Source organism: Peromyscus maniculatus, chromosome 8 (assembly GCF_049852395.1).
Source record: "Peromyscus maniculatus bairdii isolate BWxNUB_F1_BW_parent chromosome 8, HU_Pman_BW_mat_3.1, whole genome shotgun sequence".
In the NCBI taxonomy this organism is placed as follows: Eukaryota; Metazoa; Chordata; class Mammalia; order Rodentia; family Cricetidae; genus Peromyscus; species Peromyscus maniculatus.
The window spans coordinates 54624553-54630632 of NC_134859.1; the positions used below are offsets into that span (position 1 = coordinate 54624553).

Sequence of the window (6080 nt, forward strand, 5' to 3'; positions counted from 1 at the left end):
ACACCCATTGGCCAGGAGCCCGCACACCCCAAAAGGCCACGCCCCCACCCCTAGCCCAGTGCGGGCCGGGGAGACACGCCCCTACGGTTCCCGCCAGCCTCCCAGTCTTCAAAGTTGGGTTCTGGAAACAAAAGGATCCTCCCGCCATGCAAAAATCTTGGACTGCGAAGTTTAAAGAGCTGAGTGCAGCGGGTCCCCCGTGAGGTCGAAGAGGAGCGCACGGGCTAAGGCGCACTTGCCAGGGTACCGGGCCACTCCCGCAGGCTGACACAGAGCGCGCGGGCGCGCGGGGGTGTGTGTGTCAGAAACAATGCCCCGAAGTAACCCGGGCTGGCTATTTTTAGCTCCCACGTTAGGCTCCGCCAAATGTCAGGTCCCGGGTGTCCCAGCCTGTCCCGGGCGGGGGAGGGCAAGGGAGATGGAGCCTTAAAGGGTCCGCGACACGCTTCCCACAAGGGGATGACCCAAGGGACCAATAGCTTCCGTTCCCAGGGTCTGGGGACCGAACCTGGCCGCCCTTTCTTTCCACGCATCCCTGGGCGGGGCGCTGCCTACCGGCCCGTCCCGTCCACACATTCCCTACCTTGGTTTCTGGAGGGGGCCCAAGGGACAGGTGCTCACGCCAGCCCCACTGCTCTCCCTGAAGTCCTTGAGCCTCCAGGCATGTGCTGGCCGCGTGGGTGACATGCTTTCCAGAGTCAGCTCCTGTTTTGGGTCTCCAGCTGAGAGGGCACGACCTAGGCACGTCCAGGGAGAGAGATGCCAGAGCGCGTGGAGAGCGCGAGTCAGAAAACGCGCCGGAGAAGCGCAGGGCTGTGGCGCCACCTAGAGGGAGAGCGAGGAACCTCCGTGAATTGGACCAGGGTAGCCGTCCTCTAGTCTGTGGGGGTCTCTTCCATTAACACTTCCCCTGAGATTTCATTAACCTACAATGCAACCCTCTCTGGAGCGCCAGACCCACGTGCCTAGCGACCGCCTGAATGGTGCAGTTCACAAGACGAATATATACAAACATGGACCTCCTTCTAATTTCCTTATCCCAAGGAGTTCATCTCCATGGTGGAGGTTGGGATCTTCGCGGCACTGGTGTTTTGACTTCTCTCTTCTCTTGCCTATTTGGTTTTCTCCATCTGTACCCTTACCACTTTAGTCTAGACTATCGTGACATGACTACTTCCCCCTGGTTCCCGTCTTCCCTTAAAAGGAAGGTACAGGGGCTGGAGAGAGGGTTCAGCAGTTAAGAGCACTGACTGCGCTTCCAGACTCAGGTTTGATTCCCAGCACCCACATGGACGCTACAATACCTGTAGCTTCAGTTCCAGGGGAACCTACGCCCTTTTCTGGATTCTACGGGCCCCAGGTACACATGTGGTACACAGACATACATACAGGCAAAACACTCATGCACATAAAAAGATAAAATTAGGGGGCTAGAGAGGTTAAGAGCACTGGCTGCTCTTCCAGAGGTCCTGAGTTCAATTCCCAGCAACCACATGGTGGTTCACAGCCATCTACAACGAGATCTGGTGTCCTCTTCTGGTGTGCAGGCATACATGCAGGCAGAACACTATATAGGCAATAAATAAATCTTTAAAAAATTAAATTAAAAATAAAAGGAGGGTAGAATGCTGAGCAGTGGTGGTGCACGCCTTTAATTCCAGCATGAAGGAGGCAGAGACATCTCAAAGTTTGAGGCTAGCCTGGTTTACAGAGCGAGTTCCAGGACAGCCAGGGGTACACAGAGAAACCCTGTCTCAAAATAAGCCATGGGGGAAAAAAGAAAGAAAGAAAAGAAAAGAAAAAAGAAGGAAAAAGAAAAAGAAAAAAATCCCTCTTCTGCGAAGACTTCTTTCTTGCTGACAGCCAAATGTTCCCTCTTGTAGTCTATTCATTATCATTTCTGCTTCTCTGTAACTCAGTCTCAGGGGCTGATGATCATCTCATTCATGCATCCAGCTGAGAGCAAGGTATTCTGGCTATCTGTTGAATGAATGAAATGGGGGTCTGTCTGACGATTAGGGCAGATAATGTATATGGGGCAATAATCATTTATAACCAGAAAGATGAGGAGAGACTGCTGGAGGGTGAGGAGGACTGAGCAGGAAGGGAAACAGAGATATGGGGATGCTGGGGTGCCGTCAAAGGTGAATGGCAGGGGGAGAGAGAAAGAGCTGGAAGGGTGCCAAGAGGCAGAAGGGAATAGGAGGGAGGCCCTGACTGGGCTGAGGTGAAAGCAGGGTAGTAGACGGGTGGGTACAGGGCTGATGCCCTGGGTCCCTCAGTTCTGCCCTGCTTTGGTTTATTTCTGCTCCCATTTGGATGTTTCTCAGGTATAACAGGTGGTTTTTATTTTATTTGGGGGGTGGGGTGGGGGTGGGGTGATGCCAGCAGAGACCAGAAGAGGGCACCATATCTGCTAGCCAGAGTTAGAGGCAGGTGTGAGTTGCCTGATGTGTGGTTACTGGGAAGTGAACTTGGGTTATCTGGAAGAGCAGCAAGCATTCCTAAGTGCTAAGTTAGCTCTCTAGCCTTGGTGTTTAAATGCCTAGTAAGTGGAATCAGAAAGCTGGGCAGTGGTGGCGCGCACCTTTAATCCCAGCACTCAGGAGGCAAAGGCAGGTGGATCTCTGAGTTCGAGGCCAGCCTATAGAGCTACAGAACTGGTTCCAGGACAGCCAGGGCTGCATAAATAAACCCTGTCCTGAAAACAACAACAATAACAACAAAAGATTTAAGTCCTTGCCACCAAATGTGATAACTGAGTTCAGTCCCAAGGACCCATGTTGTAGAAGGGAAGAACTGATTGCCACACAGTTGTCCTCTGATCTTCAAATGGGCACCATGGTACACTTGTATGCACATGCATGCACACACACATACACAAAATAAATGAGCACATTATAATAAACAAATAAATAGTGCCCAGGGGGGTAGAGTGGTGCTGGGCACAGGCCTGAGAGCCTAAGTTAAATCCCTTTGTCCCACAAGGTGGCAGAAAAGACCTTTGGCCACCTGCCTGCCCTTGCATTCCTACACACACACACACACACACACACACACACACACAGACATACATACAGACACAGACACACACACATATAGACACATACACACAGACACATACAGATACACAGATACACAGAGACACAGACACACAGACACATAAACACACACACAGAGAGACACACATACACATACACAGACACAGATACACAGACACACACAGACACATACAGACACACACACAGACACACACATACAGATAGACACAGACACACACAGACACACACAGAGACACACAGACACATACAGATAGACACAGACACACATAGACACACACACAGACACATACAGACACACAGACACATAAACACACACACACAGAGACACACATACAGACACATACAGATACACAGGCACAGATACACAGACACACACAGACACACAGACACACACATACAGATAGACACAGACACACACAGACACACACAGAGACACACAGACACATACAGATAGACACAGACACACATAGACACACACACAGACACATACAGACACACAGACAGACACACAGACAGACACACACAGATAGACACACAGAGACACAGACACACAGACACAGACACAGAAATGAATGAATAAAATTTAAAAGACTGTGGAAGGGCTGGAGAGATGGCTCAGTGGTTAAGAGCACTGGCTGATCTTCCAGAGGTCCTGAGTTCAATTCCCAGCAACCACATGGTGGCTCACAACCATCTGTAATGAGATCTGGTGTCCTCTTCTGGCCTGCAGGGATATATGCAGACAGAACACTGTATACATAATAAATAAATAAATAAATCTTAAAAAAAAAAAAGACTGTGGAAAGGAGGGGATGCCTAGAGTGCTTGCCTAGCATGCATGAATCTCCAGCACTATGAACTATGGGCATGGTGACACATCCTATAATCCCTGTCTCGAAAAAAAAAAAAAGTGCTGGAGAAGCAGAGGGTTCAGAGAGGGAATGGTGGGGGTCGGGAAGGAGAAAAGAGGCTGGGAAGCTGGGAGAAGGGGGTGACTAATAGTGGATGGGAAGGAAAGGGAAGGAGACACAGGAAACGGGAAGCTTTGCACTGGAGCTGTGTGTGTGTTGATCTTTTACGGAGACCTGGGCTGGTTTACAATGGGGCCCATTGGAGCTCTCCTAATCTCTGCTCCTTATCTCGGGGAGGTGATCCCTGCAGACTTTTGTAGTCTAAACCCTGTATCTAGGTAAGGAGGCAAGAGACTGACCTGCAGGAGAAACCCAGGGTATTCCCCAGACCTGCCTCCAGCTCTCCACCACTGTACAGGTTCACTTTGCTTCCAGCTCCGGGGTGGGTTTTGGAGCTTCACCCTGAGTTCCAGAAATATCCCCTCCTCCTCTCCGCCCTTCCTTCCTTCCTTTTTTCAGAACATTTCTTTATTTTCACTAAGACTTTCCCAGAGGACACAACTAAGCTCGTCACCATGCCTACCCCCACAAAGGGTTGGTGCACTCACTGCCAGAAAGCAGATAAGAACAGTTTCCAGGACTGGAACCAACCTTAACTGGCAAAGAACACCTTCTCTGAATTATCATAAAAACGTTTAAGTAAAAAAGAAAGGAAAGGAGCAAAGGGGCAATGGTGGTTTCAGAATGAAAAGATCATTCACTGTCATGTCATACATTCAATCTTGGCTCTAGTAACAGAATGGAAACAAGGTTACTATCATACAAAACCTTCACTACCGCACAACCTATGCATCTGTTCCAAGCCCACTCCCCAGCCCCGAATGCTTCCAACTCAACTACTTCCCAGCCTGTTGGGCTGTCGACGAAGGAACACGTAGATCTTCTCTTTGATCCAGTCTTTGTTATAAGGCTGGTAGTCTGTGTATCAGCTCGGTAAACAAGACAGCTGAGATCTGCCAGATCGTCGATCAAGTCAAACAACTGACTGATATCGTATGAATGATATCATTCATTCTCTTCAGATGTTCTTCGGTCATTTACAAACACCTTCCATGCACTCATTCACAGACTCATAGTCAGCATAAGTTCTGCCTTCTGGCCTCTTGGTAGGATGTACCAGCAAAATGGTGTGAGACATTGTGCCAAACGCTTTGGGGCAGCCGCCACTTACATGACTGCCACCCCACACGATCTCAGCCGCAACGCTGCCAACCAATCCGTCTCTGCCCTTTCTTGTGTTTTATTTGTGTGGTTGGGACAGATGCAGAGTACTGAACCAATAACCTAAGTTTCAAGACAGTGTCACTCTGTTGCCTAGGCTAGCTTGGAATTCAAAGCGGTCCTCCTGTCTCAGCCTCCAGAGAATTGGGATTCAGCTGTGAGTCACCATACCCACCATAGCACAATTCATGATTCGTGGCTTCATTGATCTATGTTTTGTTAGATTATCTTGTTTCTAATACATTGTTATTGCTGCTGTTGTTGTTGTTGTTGTTGGTGGTGGTGGTGGTGTGTGTATGTGTGTGTGTGTGCACGCACACCATGGCACACTTGTGGAAGTCAGAAGGCAGCTGTTAGTGTTGATTCTTTCCTTCCAGGGTAGGATCCAGGTTGTTGGGCTTGCACAGAATTGCTTTACCTACCGAGACATCTCGCCAGCCTGGTTTTCCTTTTAGAAGTGTCTCTCCAGGTTGGGGTCAGGTTGGTAGAGTTGATAGCATGTATGAATCCCTAAATTCCACCCCCAGCACATTTTAAAACAGGCAGTGTGTCACAGGCCTGAAATCCCAACATTCCATTCAGGAGGTGGAGGTAGGCTCAGCCTAACTATTTGGTGACATAGCCCTTGTTTCAAAACACATAGTGGAACACTGAGTAGGCAGAGGCAGGCAGGATCATCTTATCTCACCTGCTTATGATCTCACTCATGGTCTCCCCTGTCCCATCTAACTTCCAACCACAACGAATACTAATGTGGCAACGACTATTTTCTACTCCGTTCCTTCGGGAGCTTGGTCTGTGTCGTGACCGTGACTCTGTCTATATTTATAACTACCTGTGGAAGCAGGGTCGCTGAGTCATAGGGTGCTGCCTACTGTGATTCCGT

General features: G+C 49.3%; 1 pseudogene; it reads right to left on the reverse strand.

Annotated features, from left to right (window-relative positions):
* Positions 1 to 4749: 4749 nt before the first annotated feature.
* On the reverse strand, positions 4750 to 5359 carry LOC107400779 (enhancer of rudimentary homolog pseudogene; annotated as a pseudogene).
* Between the last annotated feature and the right edge of the window lie 721 nt (positions 5360 to 6080).